The sequence below is a fragment of the Erythrolamprus reginae genome, chromosome 2 (assembly GCF_031021105.1).
Source record: "Erythrolamprus reginae isolate rEryReg1 chromosome 2, rEryReg1.hap1, whole genome shotgun sequence".
Classification (NCBI taxonomy): Eukaryota; Metazoa; Chordata; class Lepidosauria; order Squamata; family Dipsadidae; genus Erythrolamprus; species Erythrolamprus reginae.
The window spans coordinates 334,770,798-334,791,141 of record NC_091951.1 but is presented as its reverse complement, the minus strand read 5'-3'; the positions used below and the strand labels follow the sequence as shown (position 1 = coordinate 334,791,141).

The window sequence follows — 20,344 nt, the reverse complement described above, 5'->3', positions numbered from 1 at the left end:
TACCAGTGTTGCTCACTGGGGGTGACAATTTGTTTCGTGTTTCCCGCACTCTCCTTCCTGGTGTCCCCCACCGCCTCAGCTGGGTAGCTAGCGAATGGGTGCAGCCAGAAGCATAAATGCTGCCAGCACTGCTTCCACCCACGCCTTCTGCTTGCACTTCAGGCGGGAGGTGGACGCGTTAGGCTGAAAGGGAGCCGGGCAGGAGAAGGAAGCTCGTCCGAGACAGGAAGGGGAAAGAGGGAAAAAGCAAGGAGGCCAGACGCAGCAGCAGGGGAAAAAAGGAGAACCAAGTCGAGACCAATAATCCAGGAAGTGACAGTTGCCAATCAGCTGGAGCTGCGCAGGCATCTTCATTTCCGCCGGTGGAACTGTGTTCCATCCTGCCCACCCCGCTGCCCACCCTGGTGGGTTCCTACCGGAACGGTAAAAGATGCTACACCGGGTTGCAAAAGTTAAGCTGCTCGTGCAGCTTCAGGTGTTTTGCGTGTGCGGCTGTGTGTCTATACTACACAGACTACAGTGTTCCCTCGATTTTTGCAGGGTTCGAACTTCGCGAAAAGTCTATGCCACGGTTTTTCAAAAATATTAATTAAAAAATACTTTTTTCCCCCCTATACCACGGTTTTTCCGCCCGATGACGTCATATGTCATGCCAAACTTTCATCCACCTTTAATAAATATTTTTTCAATAAACTTTAATAAATAAACATGATGAGTAAATGGTTGCTAAGGGAATGGGAAATTGCAATTTAGGGGTTTAAAGTGTTAAGGGAAGGCTTGTGATACTGTTCATAGCCAAAAATAGTGTATTTACTTCCGCATCTCTACTTCGCGGAAATTCAACTTCGCGGGCGGTCTTGGAATGCATCCCCCGCGGAAATTGAGGGAACACTGTATACAGCTTGAGTTCATTAAGTCTTTCATGAGATGATTTATGCTTAAACCTTCCACCATTCTTGTAGCCCGTGCTGAAAATAACACAATGTACATCTATAGAAATATACATGCATTAGACTTAAAAGAGCCACCAGATTCTCGCCTATTTTTTGCCACGAAAAGGGAAACAATTCTAAGTCATCAGCGTGACAATGAGGCTTGCTAGATACAATTACTGGGAGTTTCTCAACACCCACGGAGTTACTCTGCAGCCAGAAGCAATAATTCCTAACTTTAAACTCAGGCAAGGAACACCCTGCTAAGGAGTTTCATTGCCATCATATGACAAGGTGACCCCAGATAAAAGAAAATTATCACAGGCCAATCAAGGGCAGTGGTCATGCTTGGAGAAAGAACTGTGAAGCGTGATCTGCAAAGTCGACATAATTGATTTCTTTTGAAAAGGCAAAAATTCGTTCCCCATCCTGGCTGGAAATCAGTAACACTTTTAGATCTCTCACCCACCAGTACCAGATTATACACAGGCATTAATAGTGGATATTCAGTGTTGAGGTAGAAGGAAGGGATGGATAACATGATAACATGGGGGGGACATGATCGAAACATTTAACTATGTTAAAGGGTTAAATAAGGTTCAGGAGGGAAGTGTTTTTAATAGGAAAGTGAACACAAGAACAAGGGGGTACAATCTGAGGTTAGTTGGGGAAAGATCAGAAGCAAGGTGAGAAAATATTATTTCACTGAAAGAGTAGATGCTTGGAACAAACTTTCAGCAGACGTGGTTGGGTAAAGCCACAGTAACTGAATTTAAACATGCCTGGGATAAACATAGATCCATCCTAAGATAAATACAGGAAATAGTATAAGGGCAGACTAGATGGACCATGAGGTCTTTTTCTGCTGTCAATCTTCTATGTTTCTATGTTTCTAACCAACAAAGACGGATAATTGTTTCTAAACTTATAACTCTGGAGCCCTGGAGGCCTCTAATCTATTTTTTATTTTGTTTATTTATTATTTATTTACTTATCTATTTGTCAATTTTATTAATATTTATTTAATAATTTAATCATGCTTATTTTGATTTTGAATAAATACATAGCATGATTTACTGGTAGATTTCACCAAACTGAAGGTCTGGGTTCACACATCACCCTTGCCCAGAGGTAGGCAAAGTTGGCTCTTCTATGGCTTGTGGACTTCAACTCCCAAAATTCCTGAGCCAACCATGCGAGTCTTCGGAGAAGGGTGGCATACAAATCTAATAAATAACAATAATAATAAGTTGAAGTCCATATGTCATAGAAGAGCCAACTCTGCCTACCTCTGCCGTAGCCCAAAGCACAGTATACAATTTAAAAGGGTGCGTTCCAAAAGTAATACAATTGAATTTCCGTGCCGCTCCTATTGGTCGGAGTGGGACCGAAGCACTTGGAGTAGGTGGGGGGGGACGCTAAGCTTTGCCACGAAACCGGTCTCAGTGCTCTCCAAGCTGTGGAAGTGGCAATGAAGTGGCTTTGTACAAATTCAGACACGTAATTGCGGCTTTGCTTGAACTGCTTTATTCCAACATAAACATAACGTTAATACAACAGTCAGTATTCAACTGTCAAACCTCCTCGGGTTTCCCCTATTTAACTACCAGCTGGCTGAGGAACGAACCAATGGTTGTTCCCCTTATTTTCCCCGGTCGCTAGGTTCCCGCCCCTCTCCCGGTGCCCTTTCCTGTTCTCATAACACTTCCTGTATGGAGCCTCTCTAGGCATCTCCTGTCGTTGGTACTCCCGGACATAACACTCCTCCCCCCTACTCTGGAACATACATAATTCTTTAAGTAGGTTGGCTCCCGAACTATTCTACCCGAATGACGTAGTCCGTCTTCCCCTGCTACCTGACCTCGCGGAGGTTCGTGGAATTCTGGCTCAGCACTTAAAAGAACGGTAAACTGTGACGGAAGGTGAGTCTCTACGTTACTGTCCAAGACCCCTGGATCTGCCATTTCCGAACGTACTTCATTATCCTCTCGCAGAATGGAACTATTATCTTCCACGAGTTTCTCTGCTTTGCGGAGATGGACCTGATCTAAGTGTCTACGCCATACCCTGCCATCCTCTAATTCAACTTCATAAGAACCCGACACTTTCACTATGGTGGCCAGAACCCAGGTTGGACCTTCCCCATAAGCTCGGGCAAAACCCCGAGATCCTACTTCCAAGTTTCTAGGAGGAGCCTCCGGCCACGGAGAATTGTTTCCATACCATGGGTGTAACCTGTCCAAAATTATTCTTAATTTTCGACCCATAAGCAGCTCCGCTGGGGTTTTTTGAGTGGCCACACATGGAGTGGAATGCTGGGCCAATAACATCTCTGATAATTTCTTTGACCAAGACCCTTGTGGAAGTTTCTTAAGTGAATCTTTTGCTGACCGTACCATTCGCTCCGCCTGTCCATTCCTGTTCTCATAACACTTCCTGTATGGAGCCTCTCTAGGCATCTCCTGTCGTTGGTACTCCCGGACATAACAGGCAGGACGTCAGTTATTGTAAACCTCTGCGTGCCGACCGTGTCATGAAAAGAATGGAATGGAAATTTCAAGTGAACTTTTGCAATGTATAGAAATTGAACCTGATTATTTGGACAACGATTACCACTGGGAATACCTGTACTGGTTTATGCCAGAGTCGTTGTAGCTCGATTTTAAGATCCTGATATCGGCTAAGTTTTTCTTGTTGTTTCTCATCAATTCGACTGTCACCTGGTTTGGCGACATCAGTGATCCACACTTTTTTCTTTTCCACAATCGTGAGGTCCGGTGTATTGTGTTCCAAAACCTTGTCAGTTTGAATTCGAAAGTCCCAAAGTATTTTGGCATGTTTGTTTTCAATGACTTTCTCAGGTTTATAATCCCACCAGTTCTTTACCACTGGTAGGTGGTAGTTGTGACACAGGTTCAAATGAGGCATCTGTTTGTACTCCATCTGTGTGATTTTATTTTGTTGTTGTTGCTGTTTTTGTTATTATTATTATTATTATTATTATTATTATTATTATTGATTAATAAGGATGCCTCTGCTACTGTGGTTCCAGGAGGAGGTTCGTAAGGTGAAAAGTTCGTAAGGTGAAACAATGTTTCCCATAAGAATCAATGTAAAAGCAAGTAATGCGTGCAAATCCTTCAGGAAAATCCCAAACTTTAGAAGGGAGGTGAACAGAGGGCAGGGAGGAGCAGCTAAAGGGGGCGGGTGGAAGAAGCAAGGTTAGGCTAAAGGGTGAGTGGGAAGGAAGAAAGGCAAGGGGGGTGCCCCTCCCTTTTCTTTCTTCAAAAGACACCCTTTCAGTTCCTTTGCAAGCACCTTGTTCTCTGCAAAAATTTTCCTCCTCCAAGCCGCCCCTCCCTTTTCTTTCTTCAAGACACCGTTTCAGTGCCTCTACAAGCAAGCTGTTCTCTGCAAAATCTTTCCTCCTCCAAGCCGCCCCTCCCTTTTCTTTCTGCAAAAGACACCCTTTCAGTGCCTTTGCAAGCACCTTGTTCTTTGCAAAATCTTTCCTCCTCCAAGCCACCCCTCCCTTTTCTTTCTTCAAAAAAGGGGGGGAAAAGAAACCCCTTCATCCCAGCAGCAGCTGCTTGGGTTCGTAAGGTGAAAATAGTTCGGAAGAAGAGGCAAAAAAAAATCTTAAACACCGGGTTCGTATCTTGAAAAGTTCGTTAGAAGAGGCGTTCGTAAGATGAGGTACCACTGTATTTAATTTTGGCTGGAATGTACCCTGTGTGCTTCAATGACTTCACAAATACCGTTTTTGGGGGTGGGGTGGGGGTCGGTGGGAGTAAAAGATTATAATTTTCAGGCCAAGCATTGAAAGCATTCCTAAAATAGAGAAACAAATGAATTCTCCATATATATCTTTTTTTTCATTCTCCTATACAATCTGTTTCTCATCTGTCCCAAAGTATCCTGGCTCTACCTTTAAGTCAACCTAACTACGCCTGCCAAACAAAGGCATGAAACAAAACAGAGTTATAAATATATTTGACTGAAAATCTCTGGCAGCAACAAAGTTTTGATTTAATGTCAGGATTTCTACAGTGTTGCACCACAGCCATTACAAAATCATAGCTGAACTGTTTCTGTTTTAAAAGCAATAATAAAAAATATTATACAAGTAGTCGTTGACTTACAACAGTTCATTCAGTGACTATTCGAAGTTACAATAGCCTGTAAAAAATGACTTGTGACCATTTTTCACACTTATGACCAGAGATGGCATTCAGCTGGTTCAGACTGATTCAGGTGAACTGGTAGTGGCAACCTGCGGGTGGGATTGTTTTACTACTGCAGCAGAAAAAAATTCCAAAAAAAGCCCCAACCCTTCTGGATAGGATAGGATGGGATCATAGTTCCCTCTAAGCTGAGCAGTGAGCAATCGCTCACTTAAAAATCATCATCAACTCAGAGTTTTCCAAACCTGCCCAGAAGCCGAGAGGGAAAGAGTGAGAGGGAAGGAGAGAGAGAGGAAGAGAGGAAGAGAGAGAAACAGATAGAAAAAAGAGAGGAAGGAAAAGAGAAAGAAAAAGAATGGGAGTAAGGAAGAGAGAAAGAAAATCAAAATCTAGTTTGAAACTAGCTCAACTATTTAAGTGGCATTTTGATATTGATAGAGTTGCCCTATTATGAGCTCACTGTTATAGACACACAGTACAGTATTTTATTTTGAAATTCTCTGAGCCAAAACAGGGTGGGTTTTTTATTTGTTTGCTTACTTGTTTGTTTGTTTATTATTTCTGTGCCGCCCAGTCCCGAAGGGACTGCCGCTCAGACACTATACTTTTCCGCCCACCCCCCAAAAAAATTAGAGGGAACACTGGATGGGATGGGATGGGATGGGATAGGATAGGATAGGATGTTCAATATCGACAAGAGCAAAGTCCTTCACCTAGGTAAAAAAAAACCTGGACACACATACAGCCTGGGAGAAACCCCTCTCAGCAGTAGCAACAGTGAAAGAGATCTCGGAGTCTTGCTGGATAATCAACTAAACATGAGCCAACAATGTGCAGCAGCAGCCAAAAAAGCCAATACAATCCTAAGCTGCACCAACAGGGGAATACACTCCAAGACCAGGGAAGTCTTAATACCACTCTACTACGCCATGGTCAGACCACACCTGGAGTACTGTGTTCAGTTCTGGTCACCACATTTCAAAAAAGACATTGAAACTCTGGAGAAGGTGCAGAAAAGAGCAACCAAAATGATCAGGGGACTAGAAACCACTTATGAAGAGAGACTGCGGGAACTGGGCATGGATAGCCTAGAGAAAAGTAGGGCCAGAGCGGACATGATAGCAGTCTACAGGTATACAAGGGGTTGCCACAGAGAGGAGGGGATCACTTTATTCTCCAGGGCACCGGAGGGCCGGACGAGGAACAACGGCTGGAAGCTGACCAAGGAGAGATTCAACCTGGAAATAAGGAAGAACTTCCTGACCGTCAGAACGATCAACCAGTGGAACAACCTACCAGCGGATGTTGTGAACTCCAATACTCTGGACATTTTTAAGAGGAAATTGGACTGCCATTTGGCTGGGATGCTATAGGGTTCCTGCTTAGGCAGGGGGTTGGCTTGATGACCCGCATGGTCCCTTCCAACTCTAACAATCAATCAATCAATCAATCAATCAATCAATCAATCAATAAACAAACAAACAAACAAACAAACAAACAAACAAACAAATAAATAAGAATAGAATAGAATTTTATTGGCCTGGTGTGATTGGACACACAAGGAATTTGCCTTGATGCACAAGTAGAGTGCTTTTCAATGGTCTAGAATGGCGAACCTTTTTTTCCTCGGGTGTCGAAAGAGTGTGCACGCGCCTTATCGTGCATGTGCGTGTGCTCACACCCATAATTCAGGGCCTGGGGGGTGCAAAAACAGCTTCCCCCACGCCCCCAGAGGCCCCCTGGAGGCTGGAAATGGCCTATTTCCCAACTTCTGGTGGGCCCAATAGGCTCAGGTTTTGCCCTCCTCAGGCTCCAAAGGCTTCCCTGGAGCCAGGGCAGCATAAAAATGCCTCCCCCCATCCCCGTGGAGGCTCTCTGGAAGCCAAAAATGCCCTCTAGAGCCTCTGTGTGAGCCAAAAATCAGCTGGCCAGCACACACATGCACGTTGGATCTGAGCTAGGGCAACAGCTCGCGTGCCAGCAGATATAGCTCCATGTGCCACCTGTGGCAACCGTGCCATAGGTTCGCCATCACTGGTCTAGATGGAGGGGCATGAGGGCATGAGGGACAATGAGCAGGGCCTCTTGGTCCATTAAAGGCACAACTGGTTCACAACTTGAGGGTTTGCAGAGATCTAGAATCTAGAAAATTTACAACTACGTCGTCTCCGAACTGATTTAACTATTGTTCATAAAATCATACATCATAATGTACTCCCTGTCAGTGACTACTTCACATTTAACAACAACACAAGAGCATGTAATAGATACAAACTGAATGTAAATCGCACCAAACTTGACTGCAGAAAATACGATTTCAGCAATAGAGTGGTCACCGCCTGGAACTCATTACCTGACTCTGTTGTTGTTTCCCCCAACCCCAAAATCTTCAACCTTACATTGTCTACAATTGACCTCTCCCCTTTTCTAAGAGGTCTGTAAGGGGCGTGCATAAGTGCACGTTTGTGCCTAATGTCCCTGTCCTACTGTCTTATTATCCTTTCTATTACTGCGTTCTACTTATGTTATGTTATGTTAATATGTACTATAATACTATAATTGTTTGACAAATAAATAAATAAAATAAAAGTAAAAATAAATAAATCCTCCTAGCCATGTCTGCCACCTGCTCTTTCTCCAGGAGCCGGCAGTCCAGAATGACTGCATACTGAGTCTGTCTGAGGCAGGTCACTCTTCCAAGACCAACAATGGAAAGTTCTTGGCAATGTCGTCTGGCGGGCCCCAGGGGAAGAACCTTTTCTGTGGCGGCCCCAGCCCTCTGGAATCAACTCCCCCCGGAGATTAGAACTGCTCCCACCCTCCTTGTCTTCCATAAACTACTTAAGACCCACCTATACCGCCAGGCATGGGGGAATTTGAGACACCTTTCACCCCATGCTTATTATAATTTATGTTTGGTATGTATGTGCTGTTTGGTTTTTAATTATGATAGGGCTTTTAGGTTTTTTTTAAATATTAGATTTGTGCCAGTATAATGTTGTTTTTATCGTTGTTGTGAGCCGCCCCGAGTCTTCGGAGAGGGGCGGCATACAAATCTAATAAATTATTATTATTATTATTATTATTATTATTATTATTATTATTATCATCATCATCATCATCATCATCATCATCATCATCATCAGACATTCCAGACACCTAAAGCTGCTCAGTTTTGTTTTGGATTGAGCTGAATTCTGTTGCATCCCATCTTGGTCCACACAACTGGATAGGATGTTCAAGAATCACATGCTCATTCGTCTTTCTCCCACAAAACCCAACTGTGGGTTGATGAACAATTATTGAGATGATTGTTCAATGGTTCTAGAAGGCAGGAAATTGAATACGTCTCTACTAAGATCTGAAACGCTTATATTACTCTCAGGATTTTCCCCATCCACCTATCAGGAGTGGACCAAATACATCTTTTTATCCAATTGAGATTTCAGTTTCATATCCAGTACAATGAGCCTGTCAATCAGGATTTTCAACCTCAAAGGTAGTGCTTACTTGTGAAATTGCAGCTTATACGATAGGTTTTTTTTTTAAAGCCTTTGAAGTTTTTCCTCCTTTCTTCTTTTTGGAGGAAATGTTTAGCTTACAGCATTTCCAAGATTCAAACCGTACGAATTCAGAAAAGTACCAATTAAGGATAAACAATTTTCCAGGATGGCCAGAGTTACAAGTGACCAGGGCTGTGTCAAATGCAAAAAAAAAAAAATTAGCAGCAGCCTAAAATTGATAAGCTTGGGAGCTCTTCTGAGGAGAAAAGCAAGTTTGCACGTTTCTGGATTAAGTCTTCTTTCAGAAATTTCACGCTCTCTGCCAAATTATTCTCGGGGTTCTCAAGCGAAGAACAAAACCACCATTGACGTCGACCAGAATGAAAATTTCAACCCACCTACAAGAAGAATGAAGCTCACATACATCCTGCCAAGATTCCTACAGAGAAATTTGTGGCTCATTTTGTAAGAAAACAGTGAGCAATTGTGGACATCAGACTGTCAAACCTAGGGAATTCGGGGCATGGTCGTAGGGCTCACGACGGCTAGGGACCACGAGGAATTCTCCCACCACCTCACCACTCAGGAACGCCTGGCACCAATAAAATCTCAGGCCCAACTCTGCATGGGCACAGAGATTTTAAAAAAAAAATTCTTCCCCCTCCCCGCCAATGTGTTTTCATTGTTTTTTCACATTTTACACATCATAACATTTCTTTCGAGCAGATCTACAGCCTTTTATATACATTATTGTTATATTTATACAATTTACACATCATTTTACAGTATTTTCTAATTCTGTATTAATTAATTTAATTAATTAATTGGATTGGATTAATTGGATTAATTAATTATGTATTGATCCAATTAATTAATTAATTAATTAATAATTAGGATTAATTAATTAAGGATTACTCTAATTCTCATCCCACATTTTCCCCTTCGATTTTCAGTACACATAAAAGAAAAGATAAGTTTGTCAAAAATCATAAGGTACAACACTCAATGATTGGATACAAATAAGTAATCAAATCATATTAGGAACTAGTCAATACAAATTGTAAGAATACAAGCAACAATTTACAATCATACAGTCATTTGTGGGAAGAAATGGGTGACGGGAATAATGAGAAGATTAACAGTAGTCCAGACTTAGTAAATAGTTTGATAGTGGTGAGGGAATTATTTGTTTAGCAGAGTGATGACGTTCAGGGAAAAACTGTTCTTGTGTCTAATTGTTCTGGTGTGCAGTGTTCTATAGCGTCATTTGGAGGGTAGGAGTTGAAAAATATTATGTCCAGGATGTGAGGGGTCAGTAAAAGGTCACTAAACAAGGTGTTATAAGTTGAGGACTGAGTGTACTTCACAGTACTCTGTCCTTGACCTGCCACAATTTTCCGGGGATTGCCTTCTCTCTAAAAACTTTTCACAGGTAGTGAAATAAAGTTTAGTTGGCACAGATAGGCGCCGAAAGAAATGTCATACTATAAGTTGTCGTTGTGAGAAAGCACAAGTAGTCCTCTGGTTTGGGAGGCCCTATTTTTTTCTTCCGCAGAAACACCCTTGTCTGGAGTTCAGTTAGTTCTTGTTTATCAACCACAATTGGCACCAGCAACTCAGTCCATTAAGCAAAACAGCTGCTACGGGAAGTGAAACCACCTCTATGCAGGATATATTACAACAGGTTTACTTTGCTTTATCCATCTACCAAGCTCATCAATGTGAGGATTAGTCACAAAGTTCCTTTTTCATAAGTCCCATAGCTAAACTGGGACCACCTGTACTATTTTCAATTCTTGATCAAAGAGAAAGCTTTTTATTTGAAGCAAATATAAAAAGTGTATTGAAAGATTCCTTCTTACCAACCAGGAATGGAAAGAGTTAATCCAAAGAACTAGTGTCTCTTAGGGATCTGATTAATATAGGTAGTTCTCAATTTAGGATCACAATGAGCCAGAATATATATACTGTATATACAGTATCACTCACTTTATAACTTCACTACGAAACTGAACTCCTTAGCATGAAATAGTATGTCTAAACTCCCAGCCCTCACTCAGGCACTGGCTACGCCCACTGGCAGTTGGAACAGAGTTCTTTTCAGGTGGGGAGGGGGAGTAGAACATCTAACTCCTTAGCATCAGAGTGTGTTAATAATAATATAAGAAATAACTAACACTCTGGTGGTCTTAGTGAGCATCCAGAAGCCAAGAAGAACAAAGGGGCCAAGTTTTAGGTTTGTAGGCTTTACTGTTCTGAGGCTTCCGTGATGATGCGTGAGTGGTATTTAGCGTGTGTGTGTATGTGTACACTCAAAAGAGGTAAGTCTTTTTCCTTCTGTACCGAAGAGGTGTGAGAAATCAGAGAAAATTCTTTTTTACTTAGACATGCAATCTAAGTAAAAAAAGAATTTGCTCTGATTTTTCATGCCTCTTTGGTGCAGAGGGGGAAAGACATCTCTCTTTTGTTCACTGGATTATAGCTGTTACTGGATTTCCTATTAGAGTGAGGAATTACTCCCCCTCAAATGGATTAAGATAATGCATACTTTTAAATGGCTCTCCCAGTGGTTCTCAACTTTCCTAATGCAGTGACCTTTTAATACAGTTCCTCATGTTGTGGTAACTCCTGAACCAATTACAGTGTTCCCTCAATTTTCGCGAGTTCGAACTTCGCGAAAAGTCTATACCACGGCTTTTCAAAAATATTAATTAAAAAATACTTTGCGGGTTTTTTCCCTATACCACGGTTTTCCCCACCCGATGACGTCATATGTCATTGCCAAACTTTCATCTGACTTTAATAAATATTTTTTTAATAAACTTTAATAAATAAACATGGTGAGAAATGATCTAAATGGTTGCTAGGGGAATGGGAAATTGCACTTTAGGGGTTTAAAGTGTTAAGGGAAGGCTTGTGACACTGTTCGTAGCCAAAAATAGTGTATTTGCTTCCACATCTCTACTTCGTGGAAATTCGACTTTTGCGGGCAGTCTCGGAATGCATCCCCCGCGAAAATCGAGGGAACACTGTATTAGGAAACTCAGGGATGAGTTCTAAATTACCCCCCTGCCGGTTCGCTTCCTCCTGCGTTTTATGGCCATGCCTTGTGGACACGCATGCGCTTTGTATGCTCATGCATGCGCAGTGCCATTTTTTTAAAAAAAATGCAAAAAAAAAGCTGAAAACAAGATGGCAATGTATGAGCAGTGCCAGAAATTTGGCTTCTGCACATGCTCAGAAGTTCCCATGATATAGATTTCTTTTTTTTTTTTTGGCAGTAGTCTATTTGCATGTGGGCGGACCCACCTGGAGATGGATAGAGGAACAGTGTCTCAGTTCCTAAGACCATTGGGAATATGTGTTTTATAATGGTCTTAGGCGACCCCTGTGAAAGGGTCATTCGACCCCCAAAGGGGACGCAACTCACAGGTTGAGAGCAGTTGCCCTAGCAGTGGTTCTCAATCTGGGGGTCAAGACCCCTTTGGGGGTCGAATGACCATTTCACAGAGGTTGCCTAAGGCCCACCTGGCATGTGTAACTGAAATCTGGCTGGGCCCAGAGGGAGGAGTTCCTCTCTCTGAAATTTGCCCAGCCGGGTTTCAGATATGGCATCAGTAGAATGCAGCTGTGAGAGCAATCATGGGCTTTTCCAAATATGCCCATGTTACACCAACGCTCCACAGTCTGCATTGGTTGCCGATCAGTTTCCAGTCACAATTCAAAGTGTTGGTAATGACCTATAAAGCCCTTCATGGCACCGGACCAGATTATCTCAGGGACCGCCTTCTGCTGCACGAATCCCAGCGACCAGTTATGTCCCACAGAGTCGCGTCAACTAAACAATGTCGCTTGGCAGGACCCAGGGGAAGAGCCTTCTCTGTGGCAGCCCCGGCCCTCTGGAACCAAATCCCCCCAGAGATTAGAATTGCCCCCACCCTCCTTGCCTTTCATAAGCTGCTTAAAACCCACCTCTGCCACCAGGCATGGGGGAATTGAGATACTCTTTCCCCCTAGGCCTTTACAATTTTATGCATGGTATGTCTGTATGTATGTTTGGTTTTATAAATAAGGGTTTTTAACTGTTTTAGTATTGGATTATTATTATATGCTGTTTTATTGCTGTTGTTAGCCGCCCCGAGTCTGCGGAGAGGGGCGGCATACAAATCCAATAAATAAATATAAATAAATAAATAAATCATCAGAAAACACATATTCCCATTGGTCTTAGGAACTAAAGCTTCTATTCTGACATCTGGAAACATACTTTTACAATCTGACCAATCAGACATTTACAGTGGAGGTGTCCCTCTGACCTTCCTGCCAATCAGCTTAAAGCTCTGTTGGGAGAATTGACGCTAGACTTATGGTTGGGGGGGGGGGATCACCACAACATCAGGAACTGTATTAAGGGGCCGAGACATTAGAAAGGTTGAGAACTCTAGAGAATCCCAAATGTGCACCTGGAGCAACCCTGCACAAATTTACTAGCGTGTCTTTCGTACTGCAATGAGCAATCTTTCCATCTCAACCAATTAAAATCGTGAAAGGGGAAATTAAAAATGAAATTTGCCCCCAATCCTCCTTTTAACACACCAGGGGTTAATTAAACCCACTGACTTGCCAGTTCATGTCGATTTATAGCCATCAAGCAAAAATCGACATGTTGCCAAAGACGGGCCACAAGAATGGTGCATAAGCATAAAACGTATCAGGAAAGACTTAATGAACTCAATCCGTATAGCCTGGGGGACAGAAGGAACATTTAAGTATGTTAAAGGGTTAAATAAGGTTCAGGAGGGAAGTGTTTTTAATAGGAAAGTGAACACAAGAACAAGGGGGCATAATCTGAAGTTAGTTGGGGGAAAGATTAAAAGCAACATGAGAAAATATTATTTTACTGAAAGAGTAGTAGATCCTTGGAACAAACTTCGAGCAGACGTGGTTGGTAAATCTACAGTAACTGAATTTAAACATGCCTGGGATAAACATATATCCATTGTAAGATAAAATACAGGAAATAGTATAAGGGCAGACTAGATGGACCATGAGGTCTTTTTCTGCCTTCAATCTTCTATGTTTCTATGCTAATATACCCCCCAGCATAAGGCATGTAGTTCTATTTTCTGTTGAATCTGAGTTGGCCAATACTCTACTTACTTACTACTCTGAAATCTATGAGAGACATTCTGCAGGCAATACCCATCACTAACCTGCCAATCAGCACGGCACTAAGGACAAAACTTTTAGATTGTAAGTATGACTGCAGCTACAAACTGTACAGAATGGCCAATTCCTTTTTTTTCATCGCATTGTCACAAAGCAGCTTCTGGCTACCACGAAGTATCTCCAACGGAGCCGTGGTTAATTTACATATTCATGCATCTTACTTGCTTCTTCTATAGCCAACTTGATGGCTGAAGGCTAAACGGATAAATGAAATGAAAACAGTGCTGTGAACTTAATATGAAATGAACACCACACTTGGCCAAGGCTGCGTCTCTTGGTTGCTTCACTGCCCCTCCTTTCCAAATACAGCACGTAGGTAACCCTCAAAACCCCTGGAAAGACCCTGGGGTGTGGTAAGGGGCTGCAATACAAGAAGAAATCAGACGGAAAGCAGAACATTGAGTTAGACAGGCCAACCCAGTCCGCCTTTCTCTGGTTGACCTTCTCCTTGTAGCAAGGCAATGGGGGGAAAGACATTTACGTAAGCATTCCCAACATTGTCATTTTAAATAAATACATAAATTTGGAACCTGCCAAATTTTGCAATGCCCCTGAGATTTTTTTTTTTTAATGGGAAAGATGCTTCTATGCATGAAAATAATTCATAGAAACATAGAAGACTGACGGCAGAAAAAGACCTCGTGGTCCATCTAGTCTGCCCTTATACTATTTTCGGTATTTTATCTTACAATGGATATGTTTATCCCAGGCATGTTTAAATTCAGTTACTGTGGATTTACCAACCACGTCTGCTTCCTTCCTTCTCTTGATATAAATTATGTATTTAAGCCCCTTTGTGTGTGTGTGTGTGTGTGTGTGTGTGTGTGTGTGTGCGTGTGCGTGTTTTGCTTGTTTATTTGTTTGATCTTTTTTATTTACATATGAACATAGAATTAGGATAGAAAAGCAAGAAATACAGTATATCGATTTGGAAAATCGCATAAGATGTAAAATTGTATGCAGTGATACCTTGTCTTACAAACTTAATTGGTTCTGGGACGAGGTTCTTAAAGTGAAAAGTTTGTAAGACGAAACAATGTTTCCCATAGGAATCAATGGAAAAGCGATTAATGTGTGCAAGCCCAAAGTTCACCCCTTTTGCCAGTCGAAGCGCCCGTTTTTGCGCTGCTGGGATTCTCCTGAGGCTCCCCTCCATGGGAAACCTCACCTCCGGACTTCTGTGTTTTTGCGATGCTGCAGGGGAATCCCAGCATCGCAAAAATGAGCACTTCGCTGGCAACAGAAGTCCGGAGGTGGGGTTTCCCAGCGAAGGGAGCATCAGTGAAATCGCAGCATCTCAAAAACACCGAAGTCCTCAAAACCCCACCTCCGGACCTCTGTGTTTTTGCGATGCTGCGATTTCACTGAGGCTCCCCTCGCTGGGAAACCTCACCTCCGGACTTCCGTTGCCAGCGAAGCGCCAATTTTTGCACTGCTGGGATTCCCCTGCAGCATCACAAAAACACAGAATTCTGGAGGTGGGGTTTCCATGGAGGCGAGCCTAAGGGGAAATCCCAGCAGGGCAAAAACGGGTGCTTCACTGGCAATGGAAGTCCGGAGGTGGGGCATCCCAGCAGCGGCGGTGGGTTTGTAAGGTGAAAATAGTTTGTAAGAAGAGGCAAAAAAATCTTAAACCCCAGGTTTGTATCTCGAAAAGTTTGTATGACGAGGCGTTTGTAAGACGAGGTATCACTGTATAAAGTAAAATAAGCAAGGAAAGAGAGACTAAGATATCTCTCTTAACTTTGTGTTGGAGAAAAAATGAAAAAAATTATGAACGAAAAGGAGATACTGGCAGAGCAAAATAAGGTGCATTCATAATCTAAGACCAAAGGTCCCACTTCTTTTCCCTTTCTTGAAGCTGCCCTTGATCTCTTTTGCTTCCTGCATTTGAACCTAATTCCTTACTGACCACCCAAAACTCTCCCCAAAATGTGACTGGGCTCCCCCTTCGCTTCCCTTATGGAGCGACCACTTTTATATAGGAACAAGTATCCGATTGCAAGAGCTGTAAAGGCTCCTTCAGCCAAACATAATACAGAGACTCTCTGCACCATTAGATGTTGAACTCTCCGAGAATAAGGAATTTGGCAGATGCTCCTGAAGTCAAACAAAGCGGGTTCTTCCCTCCTGTGATTCATCCATTCACAAATATTGTCACTAGGGCGGCCGTTTATCATAGATGGTTTGAAATAACAAGCAGAGGGAGGGGAGCGAATTAACGGAGCCATGAAAGAAGCCATGTGCTCCGAACAACCGCAGCCCAATTCAGAAGGCCCAGACGGTTCCCATCTCACCAGCAGGAAAACGGAGTCAAGAGGAATGAGTGTCTCTATACGGAAACCATCATTGCCAATTTGTGCGTCTGTTTCGACCCATTTACTGTAATGGTAGGTGGGAATGACCTTGGCAGACCAGGTAAAGAGATAGGAACAATGGAGAGGGGAGGGGAGGGGAGGAGAAAGAGGAGAGGAGAAGAGAGGAGTGGAAAAGAGAAGAAAAGAGAAGAAAAGAGGAGAGGAGAGAAGAGAGAGGAGAAGAGAGGAGAGGAGTGGAAAAGAGAAGAAAAGAGGAGAGGAGAGAGAGGAGAGGAGAAGAGAGGAGAGGAGTAAAAAAGAGAAGAAAAGAGAAGAAAAGAGGAGAGGAGAGGAGAGAAGAGAAGAGAGAAGAGAAGAGAGGAGAGGAAGAAAGGTGTCAGGAAGAAAGGAAAGAGAAGAAAAGAGAAAAAGAAAGAGGGAAAGGGAAGCAGAGAAGAGGAGAGAAGGAGAGGAAAGGAAAGAATGGAGAAGAAAAGAGGAGAGAGGAGAGGAGAGGAAAGAATGGAGAAGAAAAGAGGAGAGAAGAGACAAGAGAAGAGAAGAGAAGAGAGGAAGAAAGGAAAGAGAAGAAAAAGAACGAGGGAAAGGGAAGGAGAGAAGAGGACAGGAGGAGAGGAAAGGAAAGAATGGAGAATAAAAGAGAAGAGGAGAGAAGAGAAGAGAAGAGAAGAGAGAAGAGAGGAGAGGAGAGGTGTCAGGCCGAAGCCATCATTTTGAGTTAGAGACTTTGGCCTGCCACAAATAGTACTGTGGGAATTGGGGAGGTGTGGTTGCACGAGAGAGAAAAATACTAGCCACAACAAATTCTTTCCAAAGATTAAAGGTCATCCTTTATTCAGCACCAGCCAGAAGTACAGGGGAGGATCATGGAGATTGAGAGGACCAAAGTGGTCCACATGATGAACTTGTGGGTGTGGGGACGAGGTTTGAATCTTAACCTGGTTTGAGAACTGTAGGAAAAGTTAGTATCGGGTTGACTACAGTTCGTAAACAACATGGCTCTGTTAATAAATTGGAAGTTAGAAGAAAGGCCAAAAGTTTGGACTCTGGTTTATTTCTCAGAATGAATATTCTGATTCTGATTTTATTTGGAACACTGACAAAGGGAAGGGAAGAAGAGAGGAGAGGAGGAGAAGGAGAAGGAGGAAGAGAAGAGAAGAGAAGAGAATAACCCACAGCTATACAATGGGTGAAGATGAGGCTCAAGAAGAAGCCTTCCTCAGTTATGGGTTTAAAGGAAACTGTGAGACAATTATACTTTCAGATTTACAACATTGATGTCAACTTTACCAAGTAGACCAGTCAGGAAATATGACCAGATAAGTTAATTCTACTTTATTACATTCATTCATTCACTCATTCATTCATTCAAAGTCCCATTAGACTCAGGGCGGCTTACAACATGTTAGCAATAGCACTTTTTTAACAGAGCAAGGCTATTGCCCCTACAATCCAGGTCCTCATTTTACCCACCTCGGAAGGATGGAAGGCTGAGTCAACCTTGAGCCGGTGATGAGATTTGAACCGCTGACTTACAGATCTACATATAGCTACAACTGACAGAATCTTGCCTGTGTGAACGTACAATTTTTCTGCAGTTCCCCATTACAACCAAACATCCAAAAGTACTTCACCAGGAGAGCCCTTCACTCCTCCACTCGTAACAGAATACCTTACGAAAATAGACTAACTATCCTGGATCTTGAAAGCTTAGAACTGCGACGCCTAAAACACAATTTAAGTATTGCCCACAAGATCATATGCTGCAACGTCCTTCCGGTCAATGACTACTTCAGCTTCAACAGCAACAATACAAGAGCACGCAACAGATTCAAACTTAACATCAACCGCTCCAATCTTGACTGTAAAAAATATGACTTTAACAATCGAGTTGTCGAAGCGTGGAACTCATTGCCAGACTCAGTGGTGTCAGCCCCCAGCCCCAAACATTTCTCCCTAAGACTCTCCACGATTGACCTCTCCAAGTTCCTAAGAGGCCAATAAGGGGCGTACATAAGTGCACTGATGTGCCTATCGTCCCCTGTCCAACCTTCTTTCCTTATCTCATATATCATACATTTTCTCTCCTTTCCTCCAACCTCTCTTCTTTCTTACTTTCTATCATTATATATATTACTTAATGTCTATTCTCCTTCATATGTATTGTATATTGGACAAAGAATAAATAAAATAAAAATAAAATAAATAAAACCTAATAAACTGGGGAGGGTCCTTTCTGAGCCTGGAGGCTACGCTCCCTCTTATCCGATCGTTCCCTAGGCAACACGCCTTCCTCTCCCCCCACCCAAGGTCATTTCCACATATTAGTACATTTACCAATTAATTTCTATCTCCAATTAACACCAATAATCCAGAGCTCAAAATAGATGAGAGTTTTTAAAGACAGTTGAAGGGAAACGTGATGAGTCATAGAAACATGGACTGGAAAGGACCTTGGAAGTGTTCTAGTCTAACCCCTGGCCGGGACAGGAATCCTCAGGCCACCCTAAGTGGCTGTCTAACTTTTGTTTGAAGCTTCCAGTGACTGATGGCCCAGTAATGGTGCTATTTTTTTTTTTATTCTTCTGCTATTTCATTGCTTAATAGTTGGGACAGGCAGGAAATTGCTCCTTATTTCAAAGGTGGAAAGCTTCTATCCACAGGTTTTTGTCCTTTCCAATGCAGAGTATAAAATCCCATTCTTTCTTTTTTCTGTGACAGTCCTTCAAATATTGGGAGATTGCTATTGTATCTCCCTTTAGTCTCCTCTCCCCTTCCCCTCCTCTCCCCACCCCACCTCTCCCCTCCCTCTCCTCTCCTCTCCTATCCTACCAAAAGCAAATTCCTTGTGTGTCCAATTACACTCGCCCAATAAAGAATTCTCTCTTCTCTTCTCTTCTCTTCTCTTCTCTTCTCTTCTCTTCTCTTCTCTTCTCTTCTCTTCTCTTCTCTCCTGTCCTGTCCTGTACTGTCCTGTCCTACCAAAAGCAAATTCCTTGTATGTCCAATTACATTTGCCCAATAAAGAATTCTCTCTTCTCTTCTCTTCTCTCCTGTCCTGTCCTATCCCGTCCTGTCCTATCCTACCAAAAGCAAATTCCTTGTGTGTCCAATTACACTCGCCCAATAAAGAATTCTCTCTTCTCTCCTCTCCTCTCCTCTCCTCTCCTATCTTATCCTGTCCTATCCTACCAAAAGCAAATTCCTTGTGTGTCCAATTACACTCGCCCAATAAAGAATTCTCTCTTCTCTCCTCTCCTCTCCTCTCCTCTCCTCTCCTATCTTATCCTGTCCTATCCTACCAAAAGCAAATTCCTTGTGTGTCCAATCCCACTTGCCCAATAAAGAATTCTCTTCACTTTTCTCTTGTCTCCTCTCCTCTCCTGGCTAAACTTATCCAGCTCTTTTAATAGGATTTAGCCCCCAATCCTCTCATTGTATTTTTTTATTCTCCTCTGCACTTTTCCCAGTTTCTTAGCATACTTTTTGACACAGTATCCTAGGCATGGCCCTACCCTTAAAGCAGAACTATCAAGTCCTGAAATCTTGAAATTATTCTTCTGTGGATGCAGCCAAAGATTGCATGGGTTCTTTGAAAGCTGCTGTACACTGTAGCCCATGCTCAATCTGTCAGCTATTAAAGTACCCAAATCCTTCCCACAAATACTCCTGCTGAGCCAATTATCGCCTCTCTTATATCTTATGTTAGTGTTTTATAAAGTCTGGCCTGAGGACCACTGGACCACCAGATTCATTCACAAAATCAAAAATATGTTCCAGAATTGAAGATATTGGGAAAAAATTAAAACAGTGTCACACTCTTCTCATTATTGTTTTAGGTTTTTTTTTTACTAAAGCTTATCTTAATATCTAGTGTTTTAATATTACCATTTTTATACGATTTATACAATAAATATTCTATCGTTTAATATTTAATATGGTAAATGTTGATAAATATGACCCAAAACACAGGAAAAATACATTGCAAATGGCCACATGACCACAGGGTAGGGGGTATAAGGGTGAGTCATTTGCCAAGTGTGCAAAATGTGACTCTCCTCACTCACACACACACACACACACACACCGTGGCCATTGTATAAACATAAGTAAAAAGTAACAATAAAAGAGGACAGTAGGACAGCAGGACAGTAGGCACCGTGGGGCAACTTATGCAT

The 20,344-nt window shown here is 42.4% G+C and overlaps 1 protein-coding gene across 3 annotated transcripts in view; it reads right to left on the bottom strand.

Annotated features, from left to right (window-relative positions):
• The window catches only part of PDZD2 (PDZ domain containing 2), a 458,739-nt gene that overhangs the window by 234,568 nt on the left and 203,827 nt on the right, over positions 1 to 20,344 (bottom strand). The window lies entirely within an intron of this gene.